General features: G+C 38.7%; 1 long non-coding RNA gene across 2 annotated transcripts; it reads right to left on the reverse strand.

Moving 5' to 3' along the window:
• Nucleotides 1-2,594: 2,594 nt before the first annotated feature.
• LOC124387860 lies at nt 2,595-20,364 on the reverse strand. Of its 2 annotated transcripts, XR_006926256.1 has the most exons (4): nt 20,284-20,364; nt 20,095-20,199; nt 2,850-2,905; nt 2,595-2,748 (listed from the first exon to the last, which is right to left on the reverse strand). It is a non-coding gene; the product is annotated as an uncharacterized LOC124387860 (long non-coding RNA). The 2 variants fall into 2 exon arrangements; XR_006926257.1 differs by lacking the exons at nt 20,095-20,199; nt 20,284-20,364 and adding an exon at nt 3,224-3,251.
• Nucleotides 20,365-20,962: the final 598 nt, after the last annotated feature.

A 20,962-nucleotide genomic window follows, 5' to 3' on the forward strand; every position in this document is an offset into this window, starting at 1 on the left:
TTTGTGACCATGAAGTTATGCCTGGTTGGTGTATGTCTTTGAAGATAAGCAGAACGAGTTACACTTGTGTTGAATGTGTCTGCATCACATAAATCTCAGAAAAAGTGTTTGAGTTATTTAGATCATACTCTAATTTGAGTATAGAGTCCCTTTGCATTAACATGATGCACTCAGATGAAACTATGAATTTCAGATATGTAACACTGAAATTCATAGTGTAATGGGTGGAAGGGTTTCATCTGTCATGATAGACACACTGATAACTCAGATTTACTGCTGCATGTAATACTTTGCTGTGAGGAATGTATTTGCTTCTAAATAAGTTTAGTTTGTATGTGGTAAAAAAAAACAAGAGAGGGATTTTAGGAATTAGGATCCCTTTTTATGCTTTATGCCAGACAGTCGTATAAAGCATTTCACTGCATGTCGTATTCTGTATGTATGTGTATGTGACAAATAAAATTTGAATGAATGCCATTACTAAAGAAACCCAATGAACACAATTCAATAAGTCTCATTTTACTGTAGCCACAGCTGCACCACTCATATACATAATTTCTTACAGAAGCATCAACATTAAAATCAACAGGAGAGAAACAATTCATTTTGTTATTCATTTAAAGTGAAAACAGCCAAATATAACCTAAAAAAACATGAACAATTTTGGGATAGGCAACACTGGTAAACTCGAGAAAAGACAGGAGACTCAGGAAAAAACAAACTCTGGAAATGGACCACACAACATCACAACGAACAGCAACCAACAGACACAAAAGGGAAACTCAAATGCACACAGGCTAATAGAAGTAGAAGCACTGAGAACTAATTAGGGACTAAGGAACACTCTGGCAACATTTGGTGGGGAACACTGGAAACACAAGGAGAGAAAAAACAAAGGGTCTCTGCTGGGTTCACGGCTGGCTTGTTTGTTCTGTCTATTTCCTGAGTGTTTTTTTTTTTCTCAAGTCTCCTGTTTCCCGGATAAGTCTTTGGGATTAATAATGTGGGAAGCACTTTATCTGGAATAAATCTGGAACAGCAGCGTATGAAATACCAAATTTATCAAAATTATGATATCGTTCTGTTTGAAATATAATATATACTGGTATTTTTCCACTATCTGAATACCGCACATCCCTAGCCCTGATCCTGACACCATTGGGAATATTTCCATCCATATTCGTGAACAAAAATATACTAAAACCTAAAGACAGCGATTGTGATAGAGTTTAGACGAGCAGAGACGACCTTGCTAGGCCACCACTGCTGCCAACTCTGATTTGTGCCTAATTAATACAGCCATCATTTAACATTATGTATCAAATAATAGACAAAGTAAATTGAGGCACAAAAAAATGCATCACAATCTGGACATAGTTTTATTTAATTACAGCATCCCCTAATCTCAACATCACATGGCTATGGATCAGAATTAAAATGTCTGAATTTAGGAAATCCATGAAAATAACTGGACCATGGGTAATGTGAGGTCACGTCCCAATCAGAACAGGCTGTATGTTGTGATTAATTAAAATGAGAGCAGGCGCAGGTTGTCTCACTGTAGAGGAAACTCTTGTTAGAGTTTGAGTATGAGTCACACTAGTTCCCTTATCAGAGCTGTACTTTTCAGTCTGACCCACAAGAACGCAATGACACACAGAGGGGAAACAACAAATATGTAGAAATATATTCATCCAAACCACAAGCATGAGAATGGAGCCCACAAAGCAACACACTGATCTTTTCCTCAAACGCTACTTACAGATTTTTGGCTAACTGAGACCCCCAGCAGCTGTCAACTGACTGATTTTGGACACAAAAAGCATTTTAACCACCTAATAAAAAACGAAGCCTCTTCCTGTTCTTGCTGCTCTTATCACACTTCTGATATGCACGTGTGACTCACAATACTGGTAGCTAACGCTTTAAAACCACAGATAGAAATAGCAAAATGAAATAAATAAATAATAATAAATAGTCTTCTATTATTAGGTCAAATTGTGTCACAGAATAATAGCAGTGCGGAGTCTATACTTTAGAGAAAAAAATAACCCTGTAAGATTGAACATTAGTTTAGAACTGAAGTAGGGCTTTAGTCTATTGAGGTAAATAATGATTTACATTTATATTTGCAGCATTTATCAGACGTCCGGAGCGTTGTCCAGAGCGCCGTACAAAGTGCTTTTTAACCAGTGCCTGTGATGCTACAGCATTTAAAATTTAATTTCAGGCTAAAATTACTAGATTTTGTTTCATACTATTTTGGGGATAAAAGATGGAAGGGATGATGAAAATAAAGAATTAGCTGAAGATCTGTCTAAACAAAGCAGTGCATGTCCAATGCCACTTACTCAGAGTTAAAATCAGTCACATGAAGTGACATGACAACTAAAATGAATATATAAATATAATCTGTGGTACTGCATCATTAATGCTGGTGGTTGTGGTTTGGAAACTCACTGTTGCTACGTCAAACTTTCTGCTGTTCTCTATCAGAGGGACTTTAGTGTAACTGAGCTGTGGAGTAAAAGTCCTGATCAGGAGGGTTTGTGGAGGTTTAACAGTAGAATAAACAGTAGTATGACAGAGGCTTGCAGGTAACTCAGTATTTGCATAAACAGTTTGAGGAAGCTCAGAAGGGAATGTGTGTAGTTGAGGAGTAGCGTAAATGATGGAAAATCCATTGTCTGAGGCAGAAAGTCGTCTGGTGTCTTTAATCTCCTCATACTCACAGAGAGCAGGAGGAACCTGACAGAAAAGTGAACTAGAAAGAAATAGAAAGGTTTTTCACCCCTCTTTGTTTGGTAATAAACTTTGTAGTGAATAAAGTCAGTGATAAAGACAATCACCTCTTGGTTGTTCCCTGAACTTTGGACAGAAGTCCTGTGAGAAGCAGCTGTACCTCCTTAAAACAGCAGTCAAGTCGTCAGAAAATGTTATAACATTTAATGTTAATGTTTGATTTTGTTTTGTTTGTATAATCAGTCATGAATCATTATTTTAATTAAATTCTTTACATTGGTGCATTACACCACACATCCCCCTACCAGTATGTCTTTATGAGGTCAGATATGTAGAGCAGGAACCTGAGCTCAGGATTAAATGCTGGACACTGGAACTGTGAGGCAGCATCAATACCTGCTTGACCACTGTACCACCTGATCATGAACCAATCACACATTTGATAATGTGTGTGTGTGTGTGTGTGTGTGTGTGTGTGTACCTTTCATCTTTTGTCTTTTTTGTAGAACCGCAAGCAGAAGCAGAATTACAGATACAGTGACCAAAGTGGAAGTTGAAGATCCTGGAAGAGAAACAAAACACTTTAACCTACACATTGATTATTCATATGGGGTCAGATCAGGGTCGGGGCTAGCTATAGTCAGAGCAGGAGACACAGTATCCATGGAGCAGCATGGAAATGGTCTGCTTTCTCCCTAGAAGGTCACTCTTAAACAAACGCTTTTCATGTTTGCTTTGATTAAAAAAGAAATCCTCTCAACAGATTTGTAGGCTAATTTATCTTAAGTTTGTAATCTAGCGTAGGATTGTAGGTCTATTCATTGATAGAGACTCTAAGCACTTTTGTACGTCCCTTTGTACGTCCCTTTACGACTCTTTGTTCATTGGATATAAAATAACTGTCACTCATCTAAAGTGTAACAAGTTAATATCACTACTACTAAGTGTGGGTCCCCACCATCTGAATGCATGAAGAGACTGCGTACAGTGATGAATAAAATGCATCTTTTCGGCGTACTTACCTGATAATGCAGAACAAATGCATTTTTGATTATAATGTATTTTGTTAATAAACTGAGCCTTATTCTTTCAATTCACGTCAGCGCCACCTGAAGATGGATCATTATTTGCAGCCATTTTTTAAAACAGCACGAGCACCACGATGCATTAAAACTTTACGTTCACGGATGTTTGACGCTTTTAATCTGATCTGATCGACTGTACAGTGACACTGCATCAGATCAGAATTATCCAAGTCATGTTAGAGTATTGGTGTGGTGTGCATCTGAACAGAATCACCTCCTGGAGTAGAAGCTGAAGTAGGCTCAAATGATGACATTGAAAATGATGATGAAGGTGATGAGGTTTTTGTTGGTTTTGAAGTTGAACCAGGGACATGTGACCCTAAAGCAGGAAAAAGAATGACATGAAGTGAGTGAATCTAGTATATGAGTGAACACAAGTACAGCTGCAACACAATACAGATTACATTTAGTAAATTTAGAAGATCAGAAATACTGGCTGATGGACATGGAAACAATGTGTATCCATTTCTCTACAAACTCACAAGTAAATTTCAGGCTGATCTGTGTGAAATAAACTTTGTATCCATGATCACATGTCCAGGCTGCTTCAGCTCCACACCAGAATTCACCAGAGTCCTGCTTAGTTACATTTCTAATACTCACAGTGAAGATTTGTTCTGTTCTGTCATCATACAGGGAGAATTTCCCCACATTTACATCTTTTCTACTTTCTGTAACAGATTCATTATAAACACAAGCAGCAGGTTGCAGCCTCTTGCAGAGAAACTTGGCATGATTCATGAGGGATTGTGGGTATTTACATCTGAGGTTCAAATCTCCTCCAACATGGACAGTCTTACTGATGGACTTCTCATATGACAAATCTACAAATCCCAACCAATCAGATCAGTTTATACAGTGAGGAAAATAGTATTTGAACACCCTGCTATTTTGCAAGTTCTCCCACTTAGAAATCATGGAGGGGTCTGAAATTGTCATCGTAGGTGCATGTCCACCTGTGAGAGACATAATCTAAAAAAAAAATTTAGAAATCACAATATATGATTTTTTAACTATTTATTTGTATGATACAGCTGCAAATAAGTATTTGAACACCTGAGAAAGTTGTAGCGACTGGGGGATAAGAGGGACAAACTTATAATACAGATAGATTGAGTATATAGTTGGAAGCACAATCTGCCCGCATTCTCCACCATCATATGTAGCGAATTTAGCTCGTAAACAAAGGTAACTATTTATAAGTAATTATAAATATTTAAATTAAGTTGAATTGACGGTAATGGAATTAACATTACACTTATTTGTCTGTTCGTCCGGCAAACAGACAGTATAATTTTATATTAATTCTTTAAAAGAGGTATCTCCCTGGCCAAGAAAGACATAACCCCCTTTTACTTTATACCGTAAATTAAATTAAATTAAATATAGCATGTAGTTCAGACCTGATGTTGCAGGAACTTTGCATTTATGAAACGTACTCAGAGACAATCACTTATGAAAAATACGGCGTTTAATGAATGAGACAAACACAACATAAAACTAACTACACAAACAAACAAACAAAGAGAAATAAAGAAAATTAAAATAAAATAAAAGAAAGTTGAAATTAGGAAAGGAGGAAGAGAAAGGAAAAGAAGAAGGAGAAAAAGGGAGGAAAGGCAGCTTAAGCTTCAAATTAATCACATCCTAACTGAGAAATCGTCACGGAAATTTAAATTCGCCTTAATATTAAGGGGTTCAAACTTAACACGCATCTAAATTAGTTGGTAAACCGGTTACTTGCATTGACTTGTTGCACAAGAGTCCGGATGCGGTAGACTAAAGAATGTTGGACGAGTCGGTTAGGATGGAGTCAGATGTTCTTCCAGCTTCTTCTGAAGATCAGAGCAGTTGGTGTTTTGAAGATAAAGCTTGCTGGAAGATCTCAAACGAGATTTGAGATCTCGTCCGGAAGAGTCGCTGCTGAGCTGTTCGAAGCATCCGACTCTCCGGGCCATCGGGGGTCCGAGCCTTTCCGGTCGAGCCGAGTGAGCGAGTTGCTTTCTTGACTGAACTCTGACTGGACACGACTGAACCCTGACTAGTTGGGTTCAAGATGTTTTAAAGGTCCTGAACCCCACCCATCTTTAGGGGAATGGCCAATGCTATGGCCTGAAATTTTGGAGGGAAAAACTTCCTTTGTTCATGCATCTGTGGGCATGGTTTCCGGGTTATACTTGCTTTTGGAGGACTTTAAAGTTTTATTCAAAGTGAATTAAGATGGTATGGTACATTTCATGATCAAATAAAATGCACCATTGTTTGAAAAATAAGGAAACAGATAATTTTGCGGTCATTTGGATACTAAACATGAAAAGGAATGACAGTATAAGGCAGAGGTACATTAACTTACAGAGATCAGTAATTAACTGATGTTAATACAATGTTGTATTCTGATAAATAAAATGCACCCTTGTCAGGAAAGTAAAGAACAGATAATTCTAAGTCAATCAAGCTTTAAGAAGAGAAGAGACAACATTTAACACAGAGTTATATTACTAAACATTTTAAGGTTTAAATATTATTGATGTAGAGTTAAACAATTGCTTTATTTATAGTAGAAGATACAAACAAGATGTATGTTTGTATCATGTGAATTGGGACATTCTATTTATTATTTAATTAATAAAAGAATGCTCCCTTTTGGTGTGTGTGTGTCTGCATATGTGTGTGTGTCACAAACAGACGTACTGGGGCCGAGTTCCGAGAGTGAATTGTTTTATGGGTCCCGGTAAACTAAACAAGAGTTCAGGGTTTGGTCCTGTTAAGTGTTTCCGGAGGGGGAATGTGACACTTTACGGATATACCATCCCAATAAAAGTTTCACCTTTTGATTGAAATGTAGATGTCATAGGTTAAAAGGAATGCCTGGGACATGAAGTCTAAATGACTTGTGCCAGACGCTACAAAGTCAATGTTAATATTTGGTACAGTAGCCTTTGTTTGCAATTACAGAAGTCAAATGTTTCCTGTAGTTTTTCACCAGGTTTGCACACACTGCAAGAGGGATTTTGGCCCACTCCTCCACACAGATCTTCTCTAGATCAGTCAGGTTTCTGGCCTGTCGCTGAGAAACACGGAGTTTGAGCTCCTGCCAAAGATTCTCTATTGGGTTTAGGTCTGGAGACTGGCTAGGCCATGCCAGAACCTTGATATGCTTCTTACAGAGCCACTCCTTGGTAATCCTGGCTGTGTGCTTCGGGTCATTGTCATGTTGGAAGACCCAGCCTCGACCCATCTTCAATGCTCTAACTGAGGGAAGGAGGTTGTTCCCCAAAATCTCGCAATACATGGCCCCGGTCATTCTCTCCTTAATACAGTGCAGTCGCCCTGTCCCATGTGCAGAAAAACTTCACAAAAATGCTTCACAGTAGGGATGGTGTTCTTGGGATACTCATCATTCTTCTTCCTCCAAACACGTTTAGTGGAATTATGACCCAAAGGTTCTATTTTGGTCTCATCTGACCACATGGCTTTCTCCCATGACTCCTCTGGATCATCCAAATGGTCATTGGCAAACTTAAGATGTGCCTGGACATGTGCTTCTGTTCTTTTTAGATTATGTCTCTCACAGTGGACATGCACCTATGATGACAATTTCAGACCCCTCCATGATTTCTAAGTGGGAGAACTAGCAGGGTGTTCAAATACTTATTTTCCTCACTGTATGTGTGTGTGTGTGTGTGTGTGTGTGTGTGTGTGTGTGTGTATATATATATATATATATATATATATATATATATATATATATATATATATATATATACAGTGCCCTCCACAATTATTGGCACCCCTGTTTAAGATGTGGTCGTGGACTTCTAAAAATTCTCCTTTTTCTTAAAACAACATAGAACCCAAATGCAAAAAAGAGAAAAATCCAACCTTTCATTTAAGTACATTACTTTGGTGGTAAAAAAATCACACATTTAGAAAAAAAAAAAACTTGAAATCATGTGTGCCACAATGATTGGCACCTCTGATGTTAATACTTTGTACAACCTCCTTTTGCCAACAAGACAGCACTTAATCTCCTCCTATAACATTTCACAAGATTGGAGAACACAGAGAGGATTTTGACCATTCTTCTTTGCACAATCTTTCTAGATCATCCAGTGTCCTGGGTCCTCTCTTATGCACTCTTCTCTTTAGCTCGCCCCACAGGTTTTCGATTGGGTTGAGGTCTGGGGACTGGCTAGGCCATGCCAGAACCTTGATATGCTTCTTACAGAGCCACTCCTTGGTAATCCTGGCTGTGTGCTTGGTCATTGTCATGTTGGAAGACCCAGCCTCGACCCATCTTCAATGCTCTAACTGAGGGAAGGAGGTTGTTCCCCAAAATCTCGCAATACATGGCCCCGGTCATTCTCTCCTTAATACAGTGCAGTCGCCCTGTCCCATGTGCAGAAAAACTTCACAAAAATGCTTCACAGTAGGGATGGTGTTCTTGGGATACTCATCATTCTTCTTCCTCCAAACACGTTTAGTGGAATTATGACCCAAAGGTTCTATTTTGGTCTCATCTGACCACATGGCTTTCTCCCATGACTCCTCTGGATCATCCAAATGGTCATTGGCAAACTTAAGATGTGCCTGGACATGTGCTTCTGTTCTTTTTAGATTATGTCTCTCACAGTGGACATGCACCTATGATGACAATTTCAGACCCCTCCATGATTTCTAAGTGGGAGAACTAGCAGGGTGTTCAAATACTTATTTTCCTCACTGTATGTGTGTGTGTGTGTGTGTGTGTGTGTGTGTGTGTGTGTGTGTGTGTGTGTGTGTATATATATATATATATATATATATATATATATATATATATATATATATATATATATATATACAGTGCCTCCACAATTATTGGCACCCTGTTTAAGATGTGGTCGTGGACTTCTAAAAATTCTCCTTTTTTTTAAAACAACATAGAACCCAAATGCAAAAAGAGAAAATCCAACCTTTATTTAAGTACATTACTTTGGTGGTAAAAAAATCACACATTTAGAAAAAAAAACAAAAACTTGAAATCATGTGTGCCACAATGATTGGCACCTCTGATGTTAATACTTTGTACAACCTCCTTTTGCCAACAAGACAGCACTTAATCTCCTCCTATAACATTTCACAAGATTGGAGAACACAGAGAGAGGGATTTTTGACCATTCTTCTTTGCACAATCTTTCTAGATCATCCAGTGTCCTGGGTCCTCTCTTATGCACTCTTCTCTTTAGCTCGCCCCACAGGTTTTCGATTGGGTTGAGGTCTGGGGACTGAGATGGCCATGGGAGGACCTTGAGTTTGTGACTGCTGAACCACTTTTGTGTAGATTTTGCCACATGTTTTGGATCATTATCCTGCTGAAAGACCCAATGACGACCCATCTTCAGCTTTCTGGCAGAGGCCATCAGGTTTTATTTAAAATATCCTGGTACTTCAAAGCGTTCATAATGCCATGCACCCTAACAAGGTTCCCAGGGCCTTTGGAAGAGAAACAGGCCCACAGCATCACAGATCCTCCACCATACTTCACGGTGGGCATGAGGTGCTTTTCGGCATACTCATCTTTTGTTTTACGCCAGACCCACTTAGAGTGTTTGTTGCCAAAAAGCTCAATCTTAGTCTCATCTGACCAAAGCACACGATCCCAGTTGAAGTCCCAGTACCGCTTAGCAAACTCCAGGCGTTTACGTTTGTGAGTGTTAGTGAGAAAAGGCTTTTCCTTGCATGCCTCCCAAACAGCTTGTTGGCATGTAGAGAGCGTCTGATGGTTGTTTTGGAGACTCTGTGACCCCAAGATGCCACTCTTTGATGCAATTCTGTGACGGTGAGCTTGGGAAATTTTTTTACTTCTCTTACCATCCTCCTCACTGTGCGTTGTGGCAAGATAAACTTGGGACCTCTTCCAGCCTTGTTTGTCACTGTTCCAGTTGTTTTAAACTTCTTAATGATTCCTCTGACTGTAGATACCGGCAAGTTAAGGCGAGTGGCTATTTTCTTGTAGCCATTGCCTGACTTATGAAGGTCGACACACATCTGCCTTACTTGAATGGTGTGTTCTCTTGTCTTTGCCATGTTGACAAATGGGTAAGAGAATTAGGCCTCTGTGTCACGTCATATTTATACCCCAGGAAACAGGAAATCATGAATTACTAATTAAAAGTCCCTAGATACCCTGACCAACCTTAGCAACTACAGAAAATATATAAAAAAAAAAAATTAAATTTTTCAGAGGAATTGTTAGGGGTGCCAATAATTGTGGGACACATGATTTCAAGTTTTTTTTTTTTTCTAAATGTATGATTTTTTACCACCAAAGTTATGTACTTAAATGAAAGGTTGGATTTTCTCTTTTTGCATTTGGGTTCTATGTTGTTTTAAAAAAAAGGAGAATTTTTAGAAGTCCACAACCACATCTTAAACAGGGGTGCCAATAATTGTGGAGGGCACTATATATATATATATATATATATATATATATATATATATACACAGGAGTGCAGAATTATTAGGCAAGTTGTATTTTGAGGATTAATTTTATTTGAGGATTTAATTTGAACAACAACCATGTTCTCAATGAACACAAAAAACTCATTAATATCAAAGCTGAATATTTTTGGAAGTAGTTTTTAGTTTTAGCTATTTTAGGGGGATATCTGTGTGTGCAGGTGACTATTACTGTGCATAATTATTAGGCAACTTAACAAAAAACAAATTTATACCCATTTCAATTATTTATTTTTACCAGTGAAACCAATATAACATCTCAACATTCACAAATATACATTTCTGACATTCAAAACCAAACAAAAACAAATCAGTGACCAATATAGCCACCTTTCTTTGCAAGGACACTCAAAAGCCTGCCATCCATGGATTCTGTCAGTGTTTTGATCTGTTCACCATCAACATTGCAGCAGCAACCACAGCCTCCCAGACACTGTTCAGAGAGGTGTACTGTTTTCCTCCTTGTAAATCGCACATTTGATGATGGACCACAGGTTCTCAATGGGGTTCAGATCAGGTGAACAAGGAGGCCATATCATTAGATTTTCTTCTTTTATACCCTTTCTTGCCAGCCACGCTGTGGAGTACTTGGACGTGTGTGATGGAGCATTGTCCTGCATGAAAATCATGTTTTCTTGAAGGATGCAGACTTCTTCCTGTACCACTGCTTGAAGAAGGTGTCTTCCAGAAACTGGCAGTAGGACTGGGAGTTCAGCTTGACTCCATCCTCAACCCGAAAAGGCCCCACAAGCTCATCTTTGATGATACCAGCCCAAACCAGTACTCCACCTCCACCTTGCTGGCGTCTGAGTCGGACTGGAGCTCTCTGCCCTTTACCAATCCAGCCACGGGCCCATCCATCTGGCCCATCAAGACTCACTCTCATTTCCTCAGTCCATAAAACCTTAGAAAAATCAGTCTTGAGATATTTCTTGGCCCAGTCTTGACGTTTCAGCTTGTGTGTCTTGTTCAGTGGTGGTCGACTTTCTGCCTTTCTTACCTTGGCCATGTCTCTGAGTATTGCACACCTTGTGCTTTTGGGCACTCCAGTGATGTTGCAGTGATGAATATGGCCAAACTGGTGGCAAGTGGCATCTTGGCAGCTGCACGCTTGACTTTTCTCAGTTCACGGGCAGTTATTTTGCGCCTTGGTTTTTCCACACGCTTCTTGCGACCCTGTCGACTATTTTGAATGAAACGCTTGATTGTTCGATGATCACGCTTCAGAAGCTTGGCTATTTTAAGACTGCTGCATCCCTCTGCAATATATCTCACTATTTTTGACTTTTCTGAGCCTGTCAAGTCCTTCTTTTGACCCATTTTGCCAAAGGAAAGGAAGTTGCCTAATAATTATGCACACCTGATATAGGGTGTTGATGTCATTAGACCACACCCCTTCTCATTACAGAGATGCACATCACCTAATATGCTTAATTGGTAGTAGGCTTTCCAGCCTATACAGCTTGGAGTAAGACAACATGCATAACGAGGATGATGTGGTCAAAATACTCATTTGCCTAATAATTCTGCACTCCCTGTATATATACAGTGAGGAAAATAAGTATTTGAACACCCTGCTATTTTGCAAGTTCTCCCACTTAGAAATCATGGAGGGGTCTAAAATTGCCATCGTAGGTGCAAAGCCAAGACCAAAGAGCTGTCCAAAGACACTAGAGACAAAATTGTACACCTCCACAAGACTGGAAAGGGCTACGGGGAAATTGCCAAGCAGCTTGGTGAAAAAAGGTCCACTGTTGGAGCAATCATTAGAAAATGGAAGAAGCTAAACATGACTGTCAATCGGACTGGGGCTCCATGCAAGATCTTACCTCGTGGGGTCTCAATGATCCGTCTTAAGTTTGCCAATGACCATTTGGATGATCCAGAGGAGTCATGGGAGAAGGTCATGTGGTCAGATGAGACCAAAATAGAACCTTTGGGTCATAATTCCACTAAACGTGTTTGGAGGAAGAAGAATGATGAGTACCATCCCAAGAACACCATCCCTACTGTGAAGCATGGGGATGGTAGCATCATGCTTTGGGGGTGTTTTTCTGCACATGGGACAGGGCGACTGCACTGTATTAAGGAGAGGATGACCGGGGCCATGTATTGCAAGATTTTGGGGAACAACCTCCTTCCCTCCGTTAGAGCATTGAAGATGGGTCGAGGCTGGGTCTTCCAACATGACAATGACCCGAAGCACACAGCCAGGATAACCAAGGAGTGGCTCTGTAAGAAGCATATCAAGGTTCTGGCATAGCCTAGCCAGTCTCCAGACCTAAACCCAATAGAGAATCTTTGGCGGGAGCTCAAACTCTGTGTTTCTCAGCGACAGGCCAGAAACCTGACTGATCTAGAGAAGATCTGTGTGGAGGAGTGGGCCAAAATCCCTCCTGCACTGTGTGCAAACCTGGTGAAAAACTACAGGAAACGTTTGACCTCTGTAATTGCAAACAAAGGCTACTGTACCAAATATTAACATTGACTTTCTCAGGTGTTCAAATACTTATTTGCAGCTGTATTATACAAATAAATAGTAAATACAAATAAATACTATGTAAAATCATACATTGTGATTTCTGGATTTTTTTTTTAGATTATGTCTCTCACAGTGGACATGCACCAACGATGACAATTTCAGACCCCTCCATGATTTCTAAGTGGGAGAACTTGCAAAATAGCAGGGTGTTCAAATACTTATTTTCCTCACTGTATATATATATATATATATATATATATATATATATATATATATATATATATATATATATATATATATTTTTTTTTTTTTTATTTTGTTGGTATTTGAGTAAAACACCTCTGGTGTGTTTTGGAGACGAGGTGAGATTGAGATGGTTTGGACATGTGCAGAGGAGAGAAATGTAGTATCTCATTAGAAGAAAGCTTAGGAAGGAGCTGCCAGGCAGGAGGAAAAGAGGAAGTCCAAGGAGGAGGTTTATGGATGTGGTAAGGAAAGTGTCGCCCCTAACAGGAGCAGGCGATAAAAGAAAAAAAGAAGATAATTGATGTGTTCTAATCTTACAAAATGATTTTGGATTGAATATATATTCATCCTCATATCTGCACTTAATGTTGGTTCCTCCCCCTGCATATCTAATTCTGTATATTCCAAGCTTCCTGTTAAAAGTTCAAATCATGCTCATTCAATTATACAAAAAAAAAATAGTAAAAAAAAAGTAAAAATATCAACTTCAAGGTGATGTCTCATTGGCAAATTCATGACTATGCACATAATTTAATTTGTATGAAACATTAAAAAGGTTCAGTTTAGAGTGAGACAATTTAATCAGAAAAGTCATGGTAAAAAAGGAAGAAGTTGAAATGTCAGGCAAACAGAACAGTACAGGACAATCAGATACATAATGAATGCTCAGAAACACACATACTAATGAAAAGTCTTGCAACAATGGATAACAAATGAACTGATATAAATACAGGAAGTGACTAAAGGATGCATAAAAGTTCAGTAGGCAGTTTGCAGGTTAGTTTGGATTTAATTTGCTGTTTTAAATATAATCAGGAAATAAAGTTAAAGGCTCAGAAAGGTGATTTATATTTTAGTCAGGAAAAATGGGAAACATTTAAATCATGATTTTAGTATTTAAAGCGTATAAATTTATATAAAAATTATACTTAAGTTTAGTACTGAAGGGTGATAACTTTGGCTTATGGCTAACAAGGTATTGACACTGGAGCTTTGTGAAGATAAACAGAAGGCAGTGGTTGGAGACTCACCTTCCTTTACTTTTAGTTCCACTGGTGTGTAAATGTCGTTTTCCCAAGATTTATCAACTCCACACTGATACGTCCCAGTGTCCTCTACAGTGATCTCTCTGATCATCACGCTGAACTCTGCTGATTTGGTGTCATCAAACATTGAGAATCTTCCTGAAGTTACCCACATGTTTTTATCTCCTGTCTTTATTAGATCATAACAGCCTGACAATGAAACCTTACAGAAATATCTTTGGTTTTCTGTGTATTTTTTATTATACTTGCATTTAATAAGAACTACATTAGCACAATACAAAATGTTTACAATTTCTGACACAAAAAGGTCTTCAGCCAGTTCCAGTGTCCAAACAATCAAATGTTAATAATAATGTGAGATAAAAATAACTACATGTGAGTAAATGTTTTCTCTTAGTGCTCCAGGATCAAACTTACTGAGGATATTTATTACTGTATGTCAGTGTGTAATGTCTACTGCCTTTTGGAGTACAAGGTGGTTAACAGAGGAATAAGTGAGAGCTGGACTGTGTTTGAGTTCTAAAAGGTTCAGAACATTGCAGAGTTCAGTTTTCTGCAAAACAAACTTTCTGCTGACTGTCTGTGAACATGAGGGGTGTAACACAGTGACACTTTCTGTATCTGTATCTGTATCTCTACATAGTCCCTTCTGTAAGTCACTGCAGATAAGGGGATCTGCTAAATTCTGTAAATATGTAATTTGGATGCTGATATAATATTACTTTTTTTGGTGTTTCAGCTTTGAAGCTCTTGAATATTTTATTTTGTATATTCCACCAGTCATGATTCTGAACTTAGAATGTTTAGACGGTAGAAGCATGGAGATGTTTAGAAGAGATGACATTGAGGTGGAGCAGGAGGTAGCAGAGCTGAAGATATTAGGATTTTCATTGGGAGTGACGACGATGGACAGGATTAGAAATGAGTTTATTAGAGGGACAGTGCATGTAGGACGTTTTGGAAACAAGGTGAAGGACATTTTGAATAAATTGACTTTTCATATGAAAATCTGCAAATCCCAACCAATCAGATCAGTTTACTGTCTAGGTTTTATGTATGTATGTATGTATGTATGTATGTGTGTAATATATATATATTCCTAGAACATAAAGAACATAACAAATGTTTAACCTGATAAATTTTACACTTTTATGCACAAAATGAGCTCATTTCAAATTTGATGCCTGCTACAGGTTTTTAAAAATGTTGGCACTGGGGGCATGTTTAACATGGTGTAGCATCTCCTCTTCTTCTTAAAACAGATTGAAGACGTATGGGCATTGAGGTTATGAGTTTCTGGAGTTTTGCTGTTGGAATTTGGTCCCATTCTTGCTCGATATCAGTTTTCAGCTGCTGAACAGTTTGGTCATCTTTGGCGCATTTTTTCATTTAATGATGCGCCCAAATGTTCTTTACAGGTGAAAGATTTGGACTGCAGGCTACGAAGCGATGCTGTTGTAATAGCTGCAGTATGTGGTTTTGCATTGTCCTGCTGTTATACACAAGGCTTTCCCTGAAATAGATGTCATCTGGAGGAGAGCATATGTTGCTCTAAAAACTTTATATACCTTTTTAGCATTCATAGACCCTTCCAAAACATGCAAGCTTCCCATACAGTATGCACTTATGCACCCCTATACCATCAGAGATGCTGGCTTTTAAACAGAATGCTGATAGCACGCTGGAGGGTCTTCTTTCTTTATGGGCATAGAAATTTCTAAATAATAAAGAGAAGTAAACAATTTGTCAAATGCTGCATTGACTACTGTAACTAATTTTGCTGTGTATTCACTGCGTTTTCTAAAAGATTGGTGTTTCTTCATGTAACAGTCAAGATTTTGGGGTAAGAAGAAAAAGACGTGACAATTTCCATCCAAAAATGTGTTCAATTACTGCAGTGTAACTGTCTGAAGAATATTCACATGATTCCTCATCCTTAATCCTCATTAGAGCTGGTGGAATTGCTGTACATAAATCACTGTTGTGTACATCAGACCTTCAGTAGATTTCTCCTCCTCATAGTCACACATTGGTAGATGAACCTGAAAGAAAAGAGAAATAGAATTAAAATATACTCACGATTTCACACTTATCTTTATTTTTTTCCAAATTAACATGCACATTTGACGATAATTACCCCTTTGTCATTTCCTGATTCTTGATCAGAATGCCTAGAAAAAGAAGCTGTAGTCCAAATAAAACCTGCTGAAACAAAAGCGGTCGAGTAATCAGTAGATATTACTGTTATTTACTGTTACTGTTAAACACCTCCTTATTTCTTTATATTTCTTTATGTTTTTAATTGCCATTTTCTATGAGACTCACACAGAACTTAAATTTGCTGGTGCATGTCAGTCTTTGTCTTTCACTGTTTGCACTAGGCTGCACACGATGCACTTTTGTGAATAGGACAACACATTTTAGTCCTTAGCTCTGCGTTCCCCATTCCGGAACTCATAGTCATAGTCGGGCGATGTTGCGACAACCAGGAGCTACAAAATGGCTGCACGGTGGTAGCGACATTAGATCGTTCGCATAGGGTTAGGGTTGAACCAGGGTTAGGGTTCAGTTCTGGAGTTCTAACAGGAGCAGTTTGCCACGGGGTTGACTCCTTCAAGCCTGAGGGTTTCTGTGTCCGCTATCGCGGCTTATATTACCCCGCCTGCAGGGCAGTCACTGGGTAGTCACCCTGTGGTGACACGTTTCCTACGTGGCGCCCAGAGGCTGAGGCCTGGGACACGACCCAGAGTGCCTGTCTGGGACTTGGCCGTTGTGTTGGTGACTCTATCTGAGCCCCCCCTTCGAGCCCCTGGCCGAAGTGGTCCTTAGGTACGCTTTCCTCATGGCAATTTCTTCCCTGAAGACGGTCGGGGACCAGCAGGCTCTGTCCGTGGCCCCATCTCGCCTGGAATATGCCCCTGGCATGGCCAGTGTGTTTCTCTACACAAAACCTGGGTACGTGCCTAAGGTGCCTACAGCTCCCTCACATCCTGTTGTGCTGCAGGCATTCTGACCTCCTCCATTCCGAGCCCCTGACCAGGAGAAGCAGAACCGGCTGTGTCCAGTGCGAGTCCGTGGAGGAAGTCTGAGCAGCTGTTTGCCTGCTATAACCATAACAGGAAGGTATTCCCTGCCAATAAGCAGACTCTCTCTTTTCATTACTTAACTTTAACATTTAGGGCATTCTCTGCAGGACTTGACGGCTGGGCGAGAAAGACAGCAGTCTACATAAGTCTTGTATTGCATACTTAAGGTCTATTGAATTGGCAAGGAGTGTCTTGAAGTGCTCTATTCTCTCCTGGTGCATGAGTCTAGAATTTAAGTGTCTCTGCTGGGTTCATGGCTGGCTTGTTTGTTCTGTCCATTTCCTGAGTTTGTTTTTTTAAGTCTACTGTTTCTCAGGTAAATCTTTGTGTTTGCATTTGTTTCATTCTGAGAGAGACTTTGTTTTTGTAGTCTGGAATCTTCTTCCTAAAGAGTTCTGCTTTTTCTTTTGATTTTTTAACTGTTTTTTTACTCTGCCTTTGTTTGAATTTGTTGGAACCTGAGTTGAGGGTATTTATTTTTCCTGCTTTCCCTTTATGGACATTTATAAATAAAATATAGATTTTTCATCATTCCTGAGTCTGTTTCTGCATTTGAGTTTAAATACATCCCTGTGTCAGATTGCATGAGCTCCAGCCTCTCATGAAGTTGTGGTTTTCGAGGGGCTTGATACCACAAGTTTAGCTTCGGGACGATACCAATGTAATACCTCTGCATTGATGCTACACCAATACCATAAGTGACAAATAACCAGCCTCAAAATATAAGTGAATTGAAAACAATTTTATTGAAATAATAATAAGAAAAGTAGATTCATATCTTAATACCTTAAACCTAAATTACATTTTGCTGTTGGATATATATACTGAAGTAATAGAATGAAAATATATTAAAATGTTCTTATATTTACAGTTCAAACACATATAAAATATCAGGATCATAGATTACATTTTGAAAAATAATGCAACTGAAGTACCACAATTAATGTGCATATGCATATCTTTTCAGTTTTCTAATGGTTTCGAAGCAATATGGGAAGCACATATTGAACACCTCTATAGATTATCAAAATAAATAAATGGACAAAGTGAATTCAGGCACAAGAAAATGCATCACAATCTGAACATGTTTAGTTTTATTTAATTACTGCATCCCGTAATCTCAACATCACATGGCTATGGATAAGAACTGAAATGTCTGAAATTAGGAAATCCATGGATATAACTGGACCATGGGTAATGTGAGGTCACGTCCCAATCAGAACAGGCTGTATGTTGTGATTAATTAAAATGAGAGCAGGCCCAATTTGTCTCACTGTAGAGAAAACTCTTGTTAGAGTTTGAGTATGAGTTACACTAGTTCCCTTATCAGAACTGTACTTTTCAGTCTGACCCACAAGAACGCAAAGACACATAGAGGAGAAACAACAAATATGTAGAAATATATTCATCCAAACCACAAGCATGAAAATGGAGCCCACAGAGCAACAAACTGATCTTTACCTCAAACGCTACTTGCAGATTTCTGGCTAACTGAGACCCCCAGCAGCTGTCAACTGAGTGATTTTTTACACAAAAAGCATTTGAACCACCTAATAAAAAAAGAAGCCTCTTCCTGTTCTTGCTGCTCTTATCATACTTATGATATGCACATGTGTGACTCACAATACCGGTAGCTGACACTTTAAACTTGACGTGCTTAGAGTCAGTTGGTTAAAAAGAAATGGCAAAAATGAGTAATGTCCTGTATTATTAGAGGTCAAATTGTGTCACAGAATCGTAGCTGTACAGAGTCTATACTTTAGAGAAAAATATAACCTGTAAGATTGAACATTAGCTCAGAACTGAAGAAGGGCTTTAGTCTATTGAGGTAAATAGTGATGCAATACCACAGCTATAACATTTAAAATTCTTAGAAATTGTTTAATACTGTTATGGGGATGGAAGATGGAAGGGATGATGAAGATGAAGAATAAGCAGAAGAACGGTTTAAACAAAGCAGTGCATGTCCAATGAAAATCACTCAGAGTTAAACTGATAAATAGAAACAGTCAAATTAATCAACATAACTGACTGCATTGTATTTTTTTGACAACTAAAACAAATATATAAATATAATCTGTGGTACTGCATCATTAATGCTGGTGGTTGTGGTTTGGAAACTCACTGTTGCTACGTCAAACTTTCTGCTGTTCTCTATCAGAGGGACTTTAGTGTAACTGAGCTGTGGAGTTAAAGTCCTGATCAGGAGGGTTTGTGGGATGTTTAACAGTAGAATAAACAGTAGGATCACAGGGGCTTGCAGGTAACTCAGTGTTTGTATAAACAGTTTGAGGAAGCTCAGAAGGGAATGTGTGTAGTTGAGGAGTAGCGTAAATGGTGGAAAATCCATTGTCTGAGACAGAAAGTCGTCTGGTGTCTTTAATCTCCTCATACTCACAGAGAGCAGGAGGAACCTGACAGAAAAGTAAAATAGAAAGAAATAGAAAGGTTTTTCACCCTTCTTTGTTTGGTAATAAACTTTGGTAGTGAATAAAGTCAGTGATAAAGACAATCACCTTTTGGTTGTTCCCTGAACTTTGGACAGAAGTCCTGTGAGAAGCAGCTGTACCGCCTTAAAACAGCAGTCAAGTCGTCAGAAAATGTTATAATTGTTGTTATTGTAATGTTTGATTGAGTTTTGTTTGGAAAATTAATTATTATCCATTTCCAGTAAATTCTTTAATTAGTCCATTACAGGACGTCACACATCCACCTACCAGTATGCCTTTATGAGATCAGATATGTAGAGCAGGAACCTGAGCTCAAGATTAAATGCTGGACACTGGAACTGTGAGGCAGCAAAACTACCTGCTGCACCACCTGATCATGAACCACTCACACATTTCTTAATATAATGTGTGTGTGTGTGTGTGTGTGTGTGTGTGTGTGTGTGTGTGTGTTTATACCTTTCATCTTTTGTCTTTTCTGTAGAATCACAAGCAGGACTGAGATTCCAATCAGAAGTAACAGCAGAATTACAGATACAGTGATCACAGTGGAAGCTGAAAATACTGGAAGAGAAACAGTCACTTTTACATCCATTCTGTACATTCATAAGGGACCAAATTCATCAAGATCATGTAGTTCAGAATCACCTGCTGGAGGAGAAGCTGGAGCAGGCTCATACAATGATGATGATGATGATGATGATGATAATAATGATGAATGCAACGATGATGATGAAGTTGATGATGATGATGATAATGATGATAATGATGATAATGATGAATACAAAGATGACAAAGGTTGTGTAGGTATTGAGGTTGAAACTGGTGCACGTGGATCTAAAGCAGTGAAGTATTTAATTCACTAATCAATAACATGAAGTAAGTGAATGTAATAAATGACTGATAGCAGTACAGATGCAACACAATACATTTTACATTTTCTAAGTTTGGAGCATCAGACAAACTGTATGATGGACATGGAGACAATGTGGAGACAAACTCACCAGTAACTGTCAGGTTGATCTCAATGAAATAAACCTTGTATCCATGATCAGATGTCCAGGCTGCTTCGGCTCCACACCAGTATTCACCAGAATCCTGCTCAATTACATTTCTAATACTCACAGTGAAGATTTGTTCTGTTCTGTCATCATACAGGGAGAATTTCCCCACATTTACATCTTTTCTACTTTCTGTAACAGATTCATTATAAACACAAGCAGCAGGTTGCAGCCTCTTGCAGAGAAACTTGGGGTGATTCCTGAGGGATTGTGGGTATTTGCAGCTGATGTTCAAATCTCCTCCTACATGGACAGTCTTACTGATG

The sequence above is a fragment of the Silurus meridionalis genome, chromosome 1, assembly GCF_014805685.1.
Source record: "Silurus meridionalis isolate SWU-2019-XX chromosome 1, ASM1480568v1, whole genome shotgun sequence".
NCBI lineage: Eukaryota > Metazoa > Chordata > Actinopteri > Siluriformes > Siluridae > Silurus > Silurus meridionalis.